Here is an 18,060-nt window from a genome sequence, read left to right as displayed (position 1 = left end):
TGTGATTTTATCTTATAAGCATTATAGCTATCTTACCTGATTAATGAAACATAATGAAGAAAAAATGGTAACGAATTATCATATTAATATGGTATGCAATTAGTGTTAATTACCTTAACTGTTAAATAATCAAAATTAATTATGTCATTGATTAAAGTGCCAAGTAAATCCCAAAATTCCATACCAAATTTTTCCATGCCAAACGTCTTTTTAAAAGTTAAGAAAAATAATTTAAAAAACAAAAAATAAAAGCCATAAACAACAACAACAATTTAAAATAAAATAAAACACACATAAACACACGCAAATTTGGATTTGACATTAAAAACGCTAAAACTATGAGTGTATATTGCTACCTTTGGCTATCGAGAATTTGCCAAAGATTTGCAAAATATACAAGTTGATGTGTTTTTACTGGTTTACTTTCATATAAGAGGTGGCCTAGTGGTAAAGGCATTGTAGTTCCACCCGGGAGAATTGGGTTGGAGCTCACAGCATTTCGTTCTTGTTCCTTGAGTGAGTAAGAAACTTTGCACCTACTGCTCACGTTGTAATGTTGCCTTGCGACGGACCATAAAGAAACAAACAAACAAAAAAGCAAAAACAAAAAACACTTGAATTAATTGATATAATGAGAACATATTTTTATCAATTAGAAATTTTAAAAAATAAATAAATAACACGTTAGGGTGATCTTTAAAATGGATACAACCTAATGATAAATGAAATTAGGCTATACAAATGAAATACCAACACTGATCCAACATTAGATTAGGAGCGGAACCATCACCACCACCATCAGTATTATTATTATTATTATTATTATTATTAGTAGTAGTAGTAGTAGTAGTAGTAGTAGTAGTAGTAGTAGTAGTAGTAGTAGTAGTAGTAGTAGTAGTAGAAGAAGAAGAAGAAGAAGAAGAAGAAGAAGAAGAAGAAGGAATAGTAGTGGTGGTGGTGGTAGTAATAGTAGTAGTAGTAGTAGTAGTAGTAGTAGTAGTAGTAGTAATAGTAGTAGTAGTAGTAGTAGTAGTAGAACACGAGCTTTTATATTGAATAATATCGACAATGTGCACACAAAGCGGTTGCCGTTACCAAAGCAACACTTACCGTGCAAGAAGATACATGATGCCTGTGGTGGTCCATCAGAGCCATTTGGCCCATGGAGCCGCAGTTTATCCCGGTTTCAATCACGTGAAACGGAAAATAGCAATTCCTTTGGATAGGATGCTAGTCTATCGTATAGTACTTTCCGCCAGATCTAACAGACCCAGCTACCAAATCACTGTAGGGTGGACAGGGGTCAGAAGAATAAAAATCTCGGTCCCTTTGCTTCTGAATTGTGAAGCGATTGCTCTACCAACTGAGCTATCGGGACCCCCATGTTGCCTGTAACGTTGTACATATATTAACCTTTTATTATTATTATTATTTTTTTTTTTGGACTGATACGATGCTTTTATCGGCCATGTATTCATTTTACACCTGACTGATGTGATGCAAAGTGAGTACAGAGCCTTCTCCTAGGTCTCAACGATGCGAACAGGACTCGAACCAGTGAGTGTCATACCGCAAGACCCACAGACAACACTTATAGTACCCCCCCCCCCCGCAAAAATACCCCCCAAAAAAACAACAAAACAACAACAAATAAAGACAACAACAACAAACATAACAAAACAAAAGAAAAGAAAAAAAAGATTAAAAAAAAAAAAAAACAACAAACAAACACAATTAAAAAAAAACAAACAAACCTTGAGCTTTTATATGGCGCAATGTCCACTAAACGTGCTCAAAGCGCTTTACAAAGGGTCCCTGACCAACAGAAACACGTAACATGTAATCGAGACATGACGCCTGCTAGGCGGTATTACAATTTTTTTTCTGACAGAGACAACGCTAATAACGACCAGATAATCTTTTTACACCTGAGTACGGTGAGAGAATGTGGGTAAAGAGCCTTTTCCAGGAACTTAACTATGCGCCGAGCGAGGCTCGAACCCAGGAATTCTCATCAGAAAGCGAGTCTCATACCACAAGATCACATAGCCCACATAATAGTGGTGTTGTTGTTGGTGGAGGTTGTAGTATTAGTAGTAGTAATAACAACAACGACTGAAGCAACAGAAGCAGCAGCAGCAGCAGCAGCAGCAGTAGTAGTAGTAGTAGTAGTAGTAGTAGTAGTAGTAGTAGTAGTAATACTAGTATTAGTAGTAGTAGTAATACTAGTATTAGTAGTAGTAGTAGTAGTAGTAGTAGTAGTAGTAGTAGTAGTAGTAGTAGTAGTAGCCTAGTAGTAGTAGCCTAGTATTAGTAGTAGTAGTAGTAGTAGTAGTAGTAGTAGTAGTAGTAGTACAGTAGTGGTAGTAGTAGTAGTAGTAGTAGTAGTAGTAGTAGTAGTAGTAGTAGTAGTAGTAAACGTAGTTGTAGTAGTGATAGTAGTAGTAGTAGTAGTAGTAGTAGTAGTAGTAGTAGTAGTAGTAGTAATAGTAGTAGTAGTAGTAGTACTAGAAGTAATAATAATAATAGTAGTAGTAGTAGTAGTACTAGTAGTTAAGTCATGGTATCAGTACAAAGAATGTATGATAGTCTGGAATATATAACTAAAGTCTGAAATGATTGATGAGCAGGCTGATGTGGAGACTTCTCGTGTCAAAAATTGGTCGATTTCCTTCCTTTTTCATGTCATAAAACAATAAAATAATAATTTTAATAATAATAATACAAAAAATAAAATAATTTCTGTGGGAATGAAATTTATGAGCGGAAGGCATTGCCATCTAGCGGTGCTATCAACGGAAGTCACGTGACATTGTTGTTTCTCCGCCATCTTGTAAGTTACACTTCCTGTAATATTGCAGACCGAATTACTGAGACGATTTTTTGTGTAATATATTTGCAGTTATATACTCCTGGCATCAATTTATTGGAATGAAATATACCTGTTTGCATGCATTCCCATCATCAGAATCACAGGTAAGTGATGTCAATGAATAGGTGTTATTGTGGAAATTTTTTGAATAGTTGTCATCGTTAAGGCAACTCCAACTGCTTAGAACAAAAATAGCAGACACTTGTTTCCTGATGAACTTGATTTGAAATTTTAAGTTTGTGAAGTTGAGGACATTATTTTATAACAGACAGAACATACAGAATAGAAATATGGCTGGAAAGAATTATAGAATAGAGTAAGTAGTAATGTGTAAAAGAGGAGTTCATACTGATATGTTGTTAGAGATTAGTGTGTGGACGAGTGTGTCAGTGTCCAGTGTCAGTGTCAGTCAGTGAGTGTCAGTGTGTCGAGTCGTCAATCGTAATCTGTAATCTGATTCTGATCTCGAGTTCTTTTTTGAGTTGTGATTGATTTTGAGACAGTCTGAACCCTGGCAGTGGGCAGTTGACAGGGAGACTTCTTTGATCAATTTTTGGCACTCTTCACTTCTTTTCTTTGGCATGTCGGATGTCAAATATGCTTCATAATAAAAAAAGTATAATTATTTAAACCTTGTCAACGAAACGATTTTCTCAGCTCATCATGGCTCATGTCTGTTTCGTAATGATAAAGAGTAAAGATTGATAATTAATTTTTACTTTGGGAAAGATAGGCATTTAAAAACCATTTAATATGATACGTTACTTTTAGATCTAGAGAGCTGAGCCGGTGTTACCAATACTTAGCTTCTATAACCAGGACAAATCATTCGTTTGGACAGAAAAATAAATAAAAACTTACCGCTTACCGTCAAAAGCAGTTTAGATTTGAAGCTACATTTGTTTTCTATCAAAAAAAATTCGGTACTAGACAATCCTTGATGAATTTCAAAAGTTGTGTTTGAAATTATATCCTAAATATTTTCATGATTCATTCCTCGCGAAATCGTGTTTTTTTTTTCGTCTGTCCAATGGTTGGTGCCCCCTAGTGCCAAGTGCCCTGCCGCCTGCCGCGCAAAACAAAGGTTTTTTAAAAAGTTTATTGAGAAAAAGATACGGAAAAAAGTGTCCCTAGATAGGTATGCAATTTGGTGCATTAGTGCAGTAAAAATTGGTGCGCAAAATTAGTTCGTAGCGGATGCGAGACTGTGTGTGTGTGTGTGTGTGTGTGTGTGTGTGTGTGTGTGCGTGTGTATGTGTGTGTGTGTGTCTCTTTCTTTTTTTTTTTTTTTGGGAGTGCCTACGTAACGGGGCATCTAGCCTCAGGATCTACGTACACGTAAACTGGTTTACCGTTGCAAAACAAGCAATAGATGGTCCTCGCTGTCGTGACCGCGCGCGCTCGTGTGTGTGTGTGTGTGTGTGTGTGTTATTTAAAAAAAAATCAAAACAATTTTAACCATTAATGGCGAGATTCCATCTTACACTCCCCAAACTCCAGATCTTAGTCTTAATGTTATCATTAAAAGACAAGCTTTGCGATTTATAGTTTAATTGAAGCCCGAGTCGAAATATACTCTTACTACTGCTATCTTGGTGGAAACGATCTATTCTGCATAAGCAATCTGGAGAAAAAAATCAGTGTCACTGTAAAAGGTTAAAATTTCACGAAGTACGCACCGTGAACACCGCTGTAACAATCCTTTGAGATCTACGTCATCAGGCAACCCATTGTTTCTTTCATCTTTTCCCATTCCCCCTTACTATCCCCCCCCCCCCCCCATTCCCCCGCCACTCTCTCTCTCTCTCTCTCTCTCTCTCTCTCTCTCTCTCTCTCTCTCTCTCTCTCTCCTCTCTCTCTCTCTCTCTCTCTCTCCCCTCTCTCTCTCTTGTCATAGTGTTATCCCTTCCCCTTCCCATCTCATTGTAAAATGAAAACGTTCTGCTGTTTGCAGATACATGTATGATTGTTTTGTTTTTTCTCTCTCACTCGGCTTGGATTAAAAACCAAGACATCAGGTAATTGGTGTCTAATGCCAAAGTATAGATTCTCTCTTTGGCCAATTTAGTCACGCATGTGGCAGCCCAGCTATTTATTATGTTCTGCCTATAACACACAATAAGTGGGATTTTGGGGGTGGGTACGAAAGAAATCAAGGTCATAAGTAACCGTGCACAAGAGCTGTATAGGGAATTGGTTTCTGGGGGTCTTGCAAATACCAAATATTTTATGGAAAGCTCTTTCGAACTCCAAGACGTCTGGTTTGTTTTGCTATCTTGGAACAAACGAAACAGAGATGTCTTGATGTGTGACCTAGTTGTCTGATTTTGTGACCTGGATGTAAGGTTTTGTGACCTTGATGTTTCCTTTTGTGTGTGCAAGCCATGCGGGTAAGTACAGCGATAGCTTGCCAGTTGAGGAAAAAAAAAAGGAAGAAGCAGCGTATCCGCATTTGAAAAACAAAACAAAAAAAACTGAAAAAACAAAACAACTTAACCTTTTAAAGGCGAATATCAATCTTACTTGGACCAAAAATAAAATCTTACAGTTTTCATCAAAAGACAAATAACAATTTACAATTTAAGAATTTGAGCTTTTATAGAGGGCAATATCCACCCAACGTGCTCAAAGCGCTTTTTATCAATATTCTTACTGCTCTTATGGTGGAAACGTTTTTTTTTTTTTTTTTCTGCGTTAAAAAATAATATAAATGAAGACTATTATTTGAAAACAAAAAAAATCAGTGTCACTGGCAAAGGGTTAATTGCAGTACTCCTGCATCCTGTGAGACTCCTACGGCACTTGCTAATCATAAAAAAGGAAATAGCAATCAACAATACTAAGGTGAAAAAAAAAGAAGAAAAAAAAAAGGTGGGGGGGGGGGGGGGGGGGGGGAGCAAATCCAGTAGCAATGCAACCTTTTAGCGGCGAAATTCGATCTTTGACCTAACACCAAATCTTCTATCATCAAAAGACAAGTAACGGCAAAACGATTATAGACAATTGAAGTCCGAGTTGCGATAGTCTGACTGCTCTCTTGGTGGAAACGCTGTATTCCCCGTTAACAATAATAAAGATAAAAGCAAACTATTATCTAAAAGCAAAAAATTAGCTTCGCCGTTAAGGGGTTAAGAACACCTGCAACTGCTGCCAGCATCCTTGAGATGCTCTACGTCACACAAGGTCACCAAGCGACACGTCTCCCTTTCGTCTTCATGCAACACCCCCCCCCCCCCCCTTCTCCACTCTCACGGTGGTGGTGGCGGCGGATAAAAAAGGCCTTTTTTTTCTTTTTTTCAATCAACTTGACTGCTGGTGGACCCTAGGCCTCTCTACAAGTCCAAGAAATAATACTCACTTTTTCTCTGCTCCAACGAAAATATCTACCCCCTACCGGTCTAATTATTTGTAGCAGACGACAAATTTCTCAAAACGGTCACGTGACACTGTAAAAACAACACAGGAAGTCCATGAAAGCTTATTTACGGCATTTCCTTTGAACCGTGTAAACAACAAGATTTCGTTTTCATTCGACTCAACGGGTCAGATTGGCCGGTATTTTTTTAACGAACTAAAGTTCTGAAAAATCAAAATGTTTCTTAGAAAGTTGAAAGATGCTAGTTTTTGAAACAGAGGTAGGTTTTTAAAAAAAATCTTTATATTTTACGTGAATGCATGGTCAAGGCGAGTTGGACGTGCAGCGGAGGTTGGTCGGCCAAAGGCGAGGCTCTCTAGAGATAAATGGTTCCAAAGTTATGATATTTTACTAGCCTACTCAAAATTTACCATTGCAAAAAGTTCAAAATCTGTGACTGGGAATTGCCCTACTGGATAGCCTCTCGATAAGCTGACAGCTGACTACTAATTGAATTGGAGAAAAGAGGGTTGGTCACTGGCGGCCAAAATTAAACATACTGCAATACTGCTCCCCCTTCAATCTTGATAAGATATGGCATAGTCAGTCATCTAGATGAGCTTTCCTTTATTTTTTTTTTTTTTGTTCTTTCAATTTTGAAAAAAAAATACTAAAGTTTTCAATTTACGTTATTCTTATCAAAGTATAATTTTAGATAGAACGTGCCTACATCGATGTAAATCACACCAAAAGAAAGCTTGATCTCTGCTCTTTAAAATTATATCAGAACCGTTCAAATACAATGAAAGACAATGCAACAGTAATTATGTGAAATTGTTCAAATTTTAACCCAAAGTGGGGCTTCACTTTTCCAATGGCTAATCGGCACCTGTCAATAGGCTGGAATCAGACGACCTACTAACAATTTTAATCACGTTATTGTCCATGAAAGAGGAGTCCTTTTTTTGGGCTGAAATTTCACTTACAATTACAGGCACCACTCCAATAACTAATATTAAATATACTGTCTTGCTCACCTGGATTTAAAGTGATATTTAACCAAAGAAAAAAAACAAACATTTATCTGTATTAGTATTAGGCTAGAGAAATGTCTTGTTTTCAATAATTTTATCGATTTAGATTTGCAGTTGAGATATAGCTGTCTTTGTAAGTTTTGCTGAAGCATTAGGTATCCCAGATGTTATCTGAATACACGCAAGAGGAGCTAAATTAGCCGAAAAATTATTAGTATTAAACTGTCTTTATGGCCATTAAAAGGAAGGAGAACAATTTCGGGGGAATTTGGTCCCTGTTCCTCCAGATATCCTGCCAAATGACAGAAATCTCAGAACAAGGGAAGTAATCCATATTTTAGGCTCTTAGTCTTATATTTCTTTTAACCTTTGCATTTAATTAATTCCTTTCACATTAATTCTTTCTTATATTTTAAAAATATAATTTGAAACATAAGTTATGTCTTTCAAAGCATTTTTTTTTGCTCATGTCTATATTAATGGTATTTCTATACTTCTATATATATAGAAGAAATCTTTAACTGTTAAAAATATCCTACACATTGAAATAGTGAGTATATATGCGACTCCCAGTTATTTCAAGTTTTGAATCCAATGAATGCTTATGTATCATATATCTTTGAATGTATATGTATATTATTGTTTAATAAACATCTATGTATTATATGTAGTTTATGACATTTGATGTGTAATAACGGGTCTTTCCTGAGTGTTGCCTGTATTTGGATGTTCCGTTTTTTCTTTTATTTATGATTTGAAATTGAGATGTAACATTTTTTAACGGCCATTGTCCACACTATTAGTATTATTGACTTGTCTTATGCTGAGAAATGATCCACTGAGATATATATTGCTGCTGTCTGCGGAATCATATTCTCTGCATTTCTGCTTTTACCTTTAAATAATTATTTAGACATTTTACAGGAAATTGTTTCCGTAAAAAAGGCATTCAGTTCAGTTGATGAAAAGCATTGTCATATGTTGATTGTCTTCAAAGAATGTTTGAAATGTTTGTTTTTATGCATTTATGCCACCAGTCTAACATGTACCTGTTGTGGTCAAGAGACTGAAACCGCAGAGCATCTATTTGAACGTTCCATTGTGACGGAGCTTCTGGGCTTGTTCGCGACCATATACAGTTGTGGCGATTAGTTTGCGACTAAATAGGTCATCATAACATAGTAGTTTGACACCATTAGAAGCTGCTGCCAGGTGAAGGAAACATTTTTACATTTAGGAAAAGATTAATACATTTAGTTCTGATTCAAACAGCTGACTCAGCCTTTGATTTGTCTTTTTTTTTCTTCATCCGTTGCTGCCATTATTGTAGATCTCTTCCCCCTCCCTTTGCTCTAATTTTAACCTTTCTCCTTTGATGATATTGGATAATTTTAGGAATATTTTGACACAACGAAATAAAAAAATGAAATTTAAGAGAAAGGTCAGATATTATTTAATATAGCTATAACTATATTGTAAAGGGACACAGATGTAAAGTACTGTTGGTATCAGATTATCTTATATAAATTTAAAGAGAATTCCAATTTAGAGTGGCCAACTTATGGACCCATTTTAAACAAAAATTTAAGCCTTCCTAGAAAACCTTTTTTTCAAGTTTGAATAGGACAGTGTATTGTTAAACATGAGTTTGACTATACTGACTGCAAAGTCCAATAAGTTGGCTCAAAGTGCATGACATAGGGTTTCACACCAACAACACTTAACATGTATTACACGACAGGACACATATGTAAAACATTATAGCAATTGTATTTTGAGAGATACAAAGCTGTTATTGGCCAGGTATGCTCAATTTTCCGTGGATCTACTGAAATCTGGGGAGAAGCACACTGCTTTTTATTTCTTATACAGGAGAAAAATAAAGTTTTCGCAATCACTTGTGATTTTGATGCTGAATTTGGAATTTTTCTCCCTCTCTCTAGGTTTTCATGTGACCAGTTTGCATATCCATAGTTGCCAATTTAAATATATTTGATCCACTAGTCACAAGCTGAGTGACATACAGTCCATTCCACCTTTAAGCACGGGCATCAGTTGAAGGATGAGCATGCTTAATGCTGAAGCGTGCTTGAGTTCAAAAGCAGACATAATCCAAAGATTTCTGTGAATTAAATTTCAAGTCATTTCCCATTGATGGTTAGTTATGGTCGCACAACACCAACATTGTTGCTCCATCGTTACCCGTCTTTGTAGTGTTTGGTTTTGTTTAGTTTCTTCTTTTTTCTTGAATTCTATTAATATTATAAAGATTCATCTGTTAAAAATTGCAAGAAAAAACTCAATTTGAAAACACACACTAATTTGTCATAGCGGAGAATATTGGTGTTGAGGAAGGTCTGTCTTATTTCAGTAAGAATAATTCAATAATTGAGCTTTGATTGCAGTCAGAGTTTAGGCATAACTGTATGTATCGCTTTTCCTTTTTTGTTTCGTAATTGCCTGTAAGTGCATGAGTGTGTGTCTAGGTGTGTTTGTGTATGTGCGTATGTGTCTGCTGTTCTCTCTATCCCTCACTCGCCTTCTTTCCATATCTCTTTCTCACACTCGCAGCTATAATGATGACTCGTTTGTTTAGAGAGAATGGATAACAACAATAATTAACAATCAGAATCAGATACAGTCTTGTAATAAAGCTTGCCTGAAGCTGGTGTTACCATGCTTTAAGGCGTGTAGCTTATACAGCAAAAATTTGGTAAGACATTTAGTGTGCTTGAATTCATTACTTGCCTAGTGACGGCGTGCTTAAAGACGGCATGGTTTATACCAGTAGGCAACATAGCTGCATGTTCCTCCATGATCAATTTGACATAAAAAGTATTTTGCAGACCTGCCTACTTGACTTGACATACAGCCTTTTGCAGACCTGCCTACTTACTTGACATACAGCCTTTTGCAGACCTGCCTACTTGACTTGACATACAGCCGTTTGCAGACCTGTCTACTTACTTGACATACAGCCTTTTGCAGACCTGCCTACTTACTTGACATACAGCCTTTTGCAGACCTGCCTACTTGACTTGACATACAGCTTTTTGCAGACCTGCCTACTTGACTTGACATACAGCCTTTTGCAGACCTGCCGACTTGACTTTACATAATGCCTTTTGCAGACCTGCCTATACAGCCTTTTGCAGACCTGCCTACTTGACTTGATATAATGCTTTTTGCAGACCTGCCTACTTGAAATTAGTTTTCAGAGGTAATGACACTTTAAAAAAAATACAAATTTGTCACAATGCATTGCATATGTAATGCCTTCAACTCCTTTATATACTATCTCTGATACAGATAGTTATTTCAAGTAGGTTTCATTGAGTTAAAGATCTTTGAATAGTTCCAAGGATTGAGGCCGCAATTTGGGCAGTCATTTATGATTTTGATGCTGGATTAGGATTTCTCTCCAATGTGACCCACCATTTCAAAAAGGTAAAATTTCGGGATAAACTGGGTGATATAAATGGAATCTTTAGTCACGGGTTTAGTAATATGAGTAATTTTTCTTTTTTTTTTCTGGTGAAAAGTATAAAAATAACGAGAATTCCATGTGCCTTCTATTTAATAACACTATACAGTACCTACTACTGTAAAAATTGTTTCCGTAGCTCCTTTGTCATGCTTTCGACTTTGGATTGTTGGGAAAGGAAACTTGTATACAAAATGAACAAAACATGATGAATGGTAATTTTTTAGATTGGGTGATCAAACCAATATCATGATTCGAAAATAACAAATGGGATTTTATATTTAAAAAAAAAAATTCCTGCTTCCATAGAAGCCAATAAATATCTCTTTGTGATGCTGTCATATTTAAAAATTATGATTTTTTTTCTCTTCTTCTTTCTTTCTTTCATTTTTAAAAAAAACTTTTTAATTAATGGTCAGGTTGTCTCATATAAAAAAAAGGAATAAAGATTTAATAATAGTCAAGTCTCTTTGTAAAAGGTGGTCTTGATAGTTCAGCTGGTAGAGCACCCTGTTCACAAACAAAAGGAGTGAGATTGATCCTGGGTGAAGTCAAGATTTTTCTCTGACCCTTCTGTCCACCCAGCGTGATTGGGTAGCTGGGTCTGTTTGATTTGGTTGAAAATACTTTGCGATAGACTAGCGTCACATCCAAAGGGTAGCAAGCAATTGCTATTGTCAGTTTTATGCTATAGAGACCAGGGTCGACTCCATGGGCTCAATGGCTCTGGAGGACTACTACTATTTGTCAGCGGGTGGTTGGATGGGAGCATCACCCTTGAATCATATACCTATGATGTTCGCATGGGTGTACGATCAGATAGTGATGTCGTTTCTTCTTCTCTTTACTAGCCTATCCTGCTTCTTTGGTTTGTGATTGTATTTTTGACAGGGGATATTTTTTTTTCTGTAAATCTTCTGCCTGTTTGTGCTTGGTTATTTATAATTTAGTTTATGATATCTTTAGGTTATGATTTTGATTTACATTTGTACTATTTTTGTCAGATTGCTTGTTTTTTTGTTTCAGCGGTCTCTCATATAACCTCAATTGTGTTGGAAGAGACCTAAAGCAACAAAAAAAAAAAAACAAAAAAAAAAACTATTTGTCACATTTATTCTGAACAGTTTGGTGGTCTTTTGGTTGACACTTTGCTTATGATCTGACCTGTTGGTCTCTAGTTTGAGGACCTGCTGTGGTGGCGCATGAGCTCTCGAAAAGGCTCCTCCACCCGCAGTCAGGTGTAAAATGAGTGACTGGTGGGTAACGGCATCGCCTCTGTCGAAAAGAGTTGTATTATTATTGCCCCGTCTTTCATGTTCAGCGTGGCTGTTGGCTTGGGACCGTTTGTATTGTAAACCACTTTGAGCACCCCTAGTTGATATTTGGATGAAGGCTCAGGTGTGTTCTTTAGATGTTTCTGTATAATACATATCTCACAAGGTTACATACTGGCTTATGTCATGAGAAGAGAGAGAGGGGGAGAGAGGTCGAGAGAGGGGGGAGAGAGAGAGAGAGAGAGAGAGAGAGAGAGAGAGAGAGAGAGAGAGAGAGAGAGAGAGAGAGAGAGGAGAGAGAGAGAGAGAGAGAGAGAGAGAGAGAGAGAGAGAGAGAGAGAGAGAGAGAGAGTTGTTCTTATAATGGACATCGGTAATGAGTCCTGTGCCCTCTTTTGAAGTCATTGCCGTGGGCGTAAGACCTATCCACTACCCACACGAGTCTGTATTCTTGTACCTTTGGCATTCCTGGTAATGTATTAACGTTGGTTTCATCTGTGATTCAATAAAGCTATGCAGCTGCTTGGTTATAAGATAAAGAAATCATGTCCAGTTTACTAGTTCTGTAGAACTACTAAAATAAAACACACGCACGTGCCCATATTTAGAAGAAAGAAAAAGAAAATAGATTTTGATAATAATAATGATGATGATGATGATGATAATAATAATAATAATAATAATAATAATGAGATAGAAACGAAAATAAAAATAACAACAGACAAATAAAAAACTATTGAATCGACACCAGGCGGTTGTGTTGCTCAATTGTGGATTTCTAATTATAATTAATGGATTATTGAAAATCAATAATTTTGCTCGTTTTTTGTTTGTTTTTTTTTTGTTTTGTGTTTTTTGTTTTCTTTTCTCTGGTTCTTTTGTCGCAAAAGTCAATCGGCGATGTCAGTGGCCGGATGGGTGACGGTGATCATAGAAAAATCTGGTTCCAACATCGTGTCCTTGGATAAGACACGTAACCAGTGACTTCTTATATACTAGTGATCAAAAGAAAGTATACACCTGTTTTACCTATAGAATTGGTATGGAATATTGTTCTGGTTTATTTAAAACCTATGTGTAATCACAGTACTATCATTTATCTTTCATTTTGTTAGAATTTGTAACGTTTATGGTTGATCTTGTATGCAACATAGACTTTTTAAAACATGACCTTCAAAAAGGAAGTAACAAGTCAAAACATACACTATGATTTTGACAAACAATGGCATTTTAATAAAATTAATTGCGTTCATTTCATTTGAAGTGAAGGTGAATCTAATTCAATCAGTAACGAGTATGTCCCCCGTTCGCTCCAATCACAGCATTGCATTTCCTACGCATGGAATTGGTCAATGTGGTCAGCTGGTGTTGAGGAATGTTATCCCAAGCTGTTCTTATGGCGTGGAACAGTTGTTGTTCATTTGGCGGGTCTAATGAACGAACTTGGCGGCCGATTATGTTCCGTATATGTTTTATCGGATTTAGATCGGGGGATATTGCAGGCCACAGGCGGGATGGTGCATTGTCGTGTTTAAGTGAAAATTTAGGATGTTCATGTAAAAATGGAATAACATGGAGTTGTAAAATGTGCTGGATGTACCTTGCACCGGTTAGGGATACATTTACTTGAAATAGAGGTGTCCTACAGTCTCTGCTTATTCCACCCCACACCATCACTTGTCCATATCCTCTGTTTGGGGATTCCAAGACACAAGAATGGTGAAATCACTTGTGTGATCTTCGGTAACAATGTAACCTACCGTCATTTCTTCAAATCACAAAGCGTGATTCATCTGAGAAGAGAACAAATGACCACGCATGCATTGTCCAGCGCAGATGAGCACGGGCCCACTGAAGACGGGCCAACAGGTGATGTGCTCTTAGAAGTTGTCGCATCAACGGACGTTTGCGATAATGTCATGCTCTCTAAGTCTGCAACGAACAGTGTGTCGACTAATTCGTGTACCTGGGAACTCTAGCGCATAGCGCAGTTTCAGTCGCCGTCCTAAAACGGTCCTCACCTTGTGTTGTTACTCGTGGTCTGCCAGTTCGATTTTGGTCCCTTACCGTTTGTGTTATTTCAAATCGATCCACTAAGGAATATACAGTTCTCCTTGTGATATTAAGCATTCCTGCGACATTGGTCACAGACTATCCAATGGCACGTGCACGTTGTTCTACACTAAGTCGTGGCATCGCGTAGATTAATGGATGGTATTTTGTATTGTGTTTTCCTGACTTGAAAATAGTTCAAGAAGACACAGATGACAAAAAAATTAATCTATACACTTCCTGTCCACGGTAAGGGGCTAAAAGGTTATTTTAGCACGTGCTGGACGTGGTGAGCAAATTTCAGGTCAAAAACAAAAACATCGACTATCGGTACACAGAAAGGCTAATGATAAACAACTCAATGGAAAATCATTAGCCTACATTAACGGATAAAAAAGTAGCGACGATTTTAAATGTGTATACTTTCTTTTGATCGCAAGTATATATATCAGTAGACAATGCACGTAACACATATTTCCCCACTCGATAGGGAAATATAGTGTCATATGACATAAATATGGATTAATATAAAAATGCTTTGCATTCTTACCGTGACCTATCATTAATTTTTTTTTAATTTTTCAAATAAATTATAGATCTAACTCGGAAGTTTGTGACACTGTATATTATGTTTTTTTTTTTAAAATCTTTATCAGTACCACTTATCTGATCGATGGTCAGTAGTAATAAAGCAGTGAATTGTGGGATGAGAAACTCTTTAATGTTGTGATGATCAGAGATGTCGTTCGTCTTCCCTTCCAACCCCAGGCCTGTCAGATCAGACCAGCATTACCACAACTCGCCATCGGCATTTCATTACTATCTACTAGGTCTCCATCAGTTCCAAACCACATTTTTCCTCCTTTCAATACTCCAGGATTGCCAAGTTGGGGTTTTTAATATCCAATTTAAAAAACTTGCCATTTTTTATTTTAAAAAAGTGTTTTGGAGTCCTTTGACATTGAAAGGTGGGGTTTGGCATTAATTTTTGCATTTTCTTGTAGTAAAAGACAAAAAAAAAAAACAAAACAAAAAAAAAAACAACCAACAAGCTTATGATACTTTTTAAATAGACAAATTAACTGGTTGTACATTGTATACTGTCTTTTACCTTAAAACAGGCACGATACGATGAAATTTCATGAAATCGATGTTAATTTCGACTCTTACTCATGGCAGTGGGATCAGAAAATGAAGGTTAATTTTTAGTTTATTGAGCATCTTAACAGAAGCATTGTTCGGGTCAATTTGACATTTTTTTCTACGGCTTTTAAGGCATTTTCTGCAAAATTAATCTGGCAACCCTATTCACTATCCGTTTTCTTTCTAATGGCAGCAGCAGCAGCAATAGCATCGGTACCGCCGCCACAACTCACTTCACTGTCTGTCGTACTTTGAACAAAATACGTATTTAAAATTTTGGCCAGAAAACTCCTCCTTCAAATATCGGTCGATTAAAATGACCCCTATCTTGTCAAACTTGAGACTTCACGTTGAAGTCAAATGTTTGAGAATTTTTGACATGGTGAGGGAGATTTTAATCTACTGATATTTGAAGAATGTGTTTTTTGGCCAAAATTTTAAATACGTGTTTTTTTCATAGTACGGCAGTGTTGTGGCTATGGATCGATGTTTGTTTCAACCCACGGTCGTTGTCTATACGCGGCGGGCGGGGGAGATTAGGGCTTCATCTCTTTTTATTTTTGATATATTTTCAATAGAAAGAAAAAAAAGAAATCATTTATTTTGAGACAGAGGAAAAAATGACAATATATGGAAGGTTAATTATTTTACATTAGCATTGCTGTTTGATTTTATACTATGCGTATTTTTTCTTCTTTTTTTTTGTTTTTGTTTTATTTTGTTTGTTTGTTCGTGTCACAATGTTTTATTGAAATATAAGCCGATTCTTCGCGATCGCTTTGCTGACATTGTCATTCTGACTTTTGTAGTGCTTTTGAATTGGATTTATGTTACGATGGACTGTGGGAGGCTGGGTGTGATTTCTTAATACAACTTGTGGGATGATTCCAAATACTATCAATGGGTCCAAAGTGTGCTGTGTAGTGTAATGTTAATGTTAATATGTGCTTAAGACGGAGTTTGTAGAATTATTCATTCTCATCAGTGTAATGGAACAGAAAAGGTCAGAGTCGTATTTAAAGAAGTATTTGGAATAAGATAAGAGTTTATGAGTTATAAATGCTATTGTTGTCTTTTATAGGCAGTGTTATTGTTATAGATTATATATAGTTTTTAAAGAGTTTATTCTCGTGGTAATGCTATTTCACTTGTATTGTCACTGTGCATTCCCACCTCATACTAGTGTCTTGGTAACAATTTGCCTGAGACAGATGATTTTATTTTAACCTTTGATTTCAGTTGTTCCGTTTTGCGACTGTGGTTTTGTTAGGTTTTAATATATTGATCTTTTTATGTGTTCTCATTGTTTGGCTTGCGTAACGGGGGCTTTGTCGCAACACTAATATAATCCCTTAAAGAATGCGTCGATAATTTAATTCCAATCAAACTGAAATGATTCACTTTTAAAACTGTCTTCAATTTATTTATTTTATCTTGTGATTGCTTTTATGTCCTAAAAGTGTTGAAAGTGCCTTCAATCTGACTGTATTACATGTGCAGTGCGTGTCAAGTGGGACTCAAGATCACTGCTTGTAATCTCCGTTCCTTCCTCGTTTTCTGTCCTAGTTTTTCTTGTCGTACCCCAGGCCACCTGTCCAACAACATTCCAATTGTTTAAAATTTTTTATTTTTTTTTTACTTTAAATGCATCTCTGTTCCTTCTTACCCACTCCGTTTCACCCATCCAACATTATTCCTATTCGTTCCACGAGACCCGAGTATGTTCCATATCTCCTACTGTTAACTGCTGATGTAGTCTTTCAATTTTTGCCTTACCCCGCATCACCCGTCTAACAACATCCCTGTCCGAACTGTCCGATTTATGGAACCTTGAACCTGTCTCCGTCCCTTTCCCCCTAGTGTTTACTGATATGGTCCTTCTTACTAACCATGTGTCACCCATCCAACACCATTCCTATTTGTTCCACAGACTCTTGAGTATCTATGTAATATTTATGTCCACCCCCCCACCCCCCGCTCCCCCCCATTCTTAATTGATATAGTCTCTCTTGCTGTGTCCCATGTCATCCACCCCACAGCATTCCTATCTCAGTTATGAGACTTTGAACCTGTCTCCGTCCCTATTTCCACACTGTTAACTGATGTAGTCTTTCTCGCCGTAAACCATGTCATCCAATCCACAACATTCCTCACCCTTTTATTTGATTCTGAACCTGTCTCTGTATTTTCCCTTACGGTTAACTGATGTAGTCTTTCTTGCTTTACCGACCACACACCATCCGTCCTTTCCGTTTCATCGGACTCTGAATCTGTCTATCTTCCTTTACCCTTGTTAACTGATGTTTTCTTTCTGGCCTAACCCCGTGTCACCAATCCAACATCATCCCTATACCTATCCGTTTCTTGTGATTTTGACTCTGCCCCTATCTCTTTTCTGCTAAGGTTCCCGTGTGGCCCATGTCGTCGCTGCAACAAAATCAATGCCGGATGTTTCCTCAAGATATGTTCTATACCATTTCCCGTCCTGTCTTTTGAAGTCTTCTTCATGTCACTTTACTATAGAACATCACCGTTTCAGACTTTTTTCTTCTTCCCCGGGTCATCTGATTCCTAATCAATACATGTGTAGTAGATAAAGAGTTTTCTTGAACGCAGTTTGGTTTGGCGTTTGTTTTTTAAACTCTTCATTTATTTTTTAATCTCATCGTGTTTTTAAAAAATTAAACGTTTTGTCGTGTACCCAAAAACATGTGTATTTATATACGTTGTATCAATTTGTATTTGTGATCCTGCCATGTCGAAGTGATATTATGTCGGGATTAAGTAAGTGCTGGAAATCGAATTTATGGACAAATACATAAAACTTTGGATAAATATCTTTTCGT

The 18,060-nt window shown here is 36.8% G+C and overlaps 1 protein-coding gene across 8 annotated transcripts in view; it reads left to right on the top strand.

Moving 5' to 3' along the window:
- Positions 1-2,788: 2,788 nt before the first annotated feature.
- LOC144965779 (tyrosine-protein phosphatase non-receptor type 4-like) overlaps positions 2,789-18,060 on the top strand; it is a 90,763-nt gene continuing 75,491 nt past the window's right edge. For 4 of the 8 annotated variants that reach the window (XM_078901484.1, XM_078901481.1, XM_078901485.1 and 1 more), the window contains exon 1: positions 2,807-2,976. The gene's annotated coding sequence lies outside the window, so the exon portion shown is untranslated. Of the gene's footprint in view, positions 2,977-18,060 lie in introns of all 8 variants that reach the window. The other 4 variants (XM_078901479.1, XM_078901483.1, XM_078901482.1 and 1 more) reach the window with 4 other exon arrangements.

The sequence above is a fragment of the Berghia stephanieae genome, chromosome 2 (assembly GCF_034508935.2).
Source record: "Berghia stephanieae isolate SIO BIC M18660-M18661 chromosome 2, UCSD_Bste_1.3, whole genome shotgun sequence".
In the NCBI taxonomy this organism is placed as follows: Eukaryota; Metazoa; Mollusca; class Gastropoda; order Nudibranchia; family Aeolidiidae; genus Berghia; species Berghia stephanieae.
Note: the sequence above shows the minus strand (reverse complement) of the source record. Positions and strands in the feature narration are given on the sequence as shown.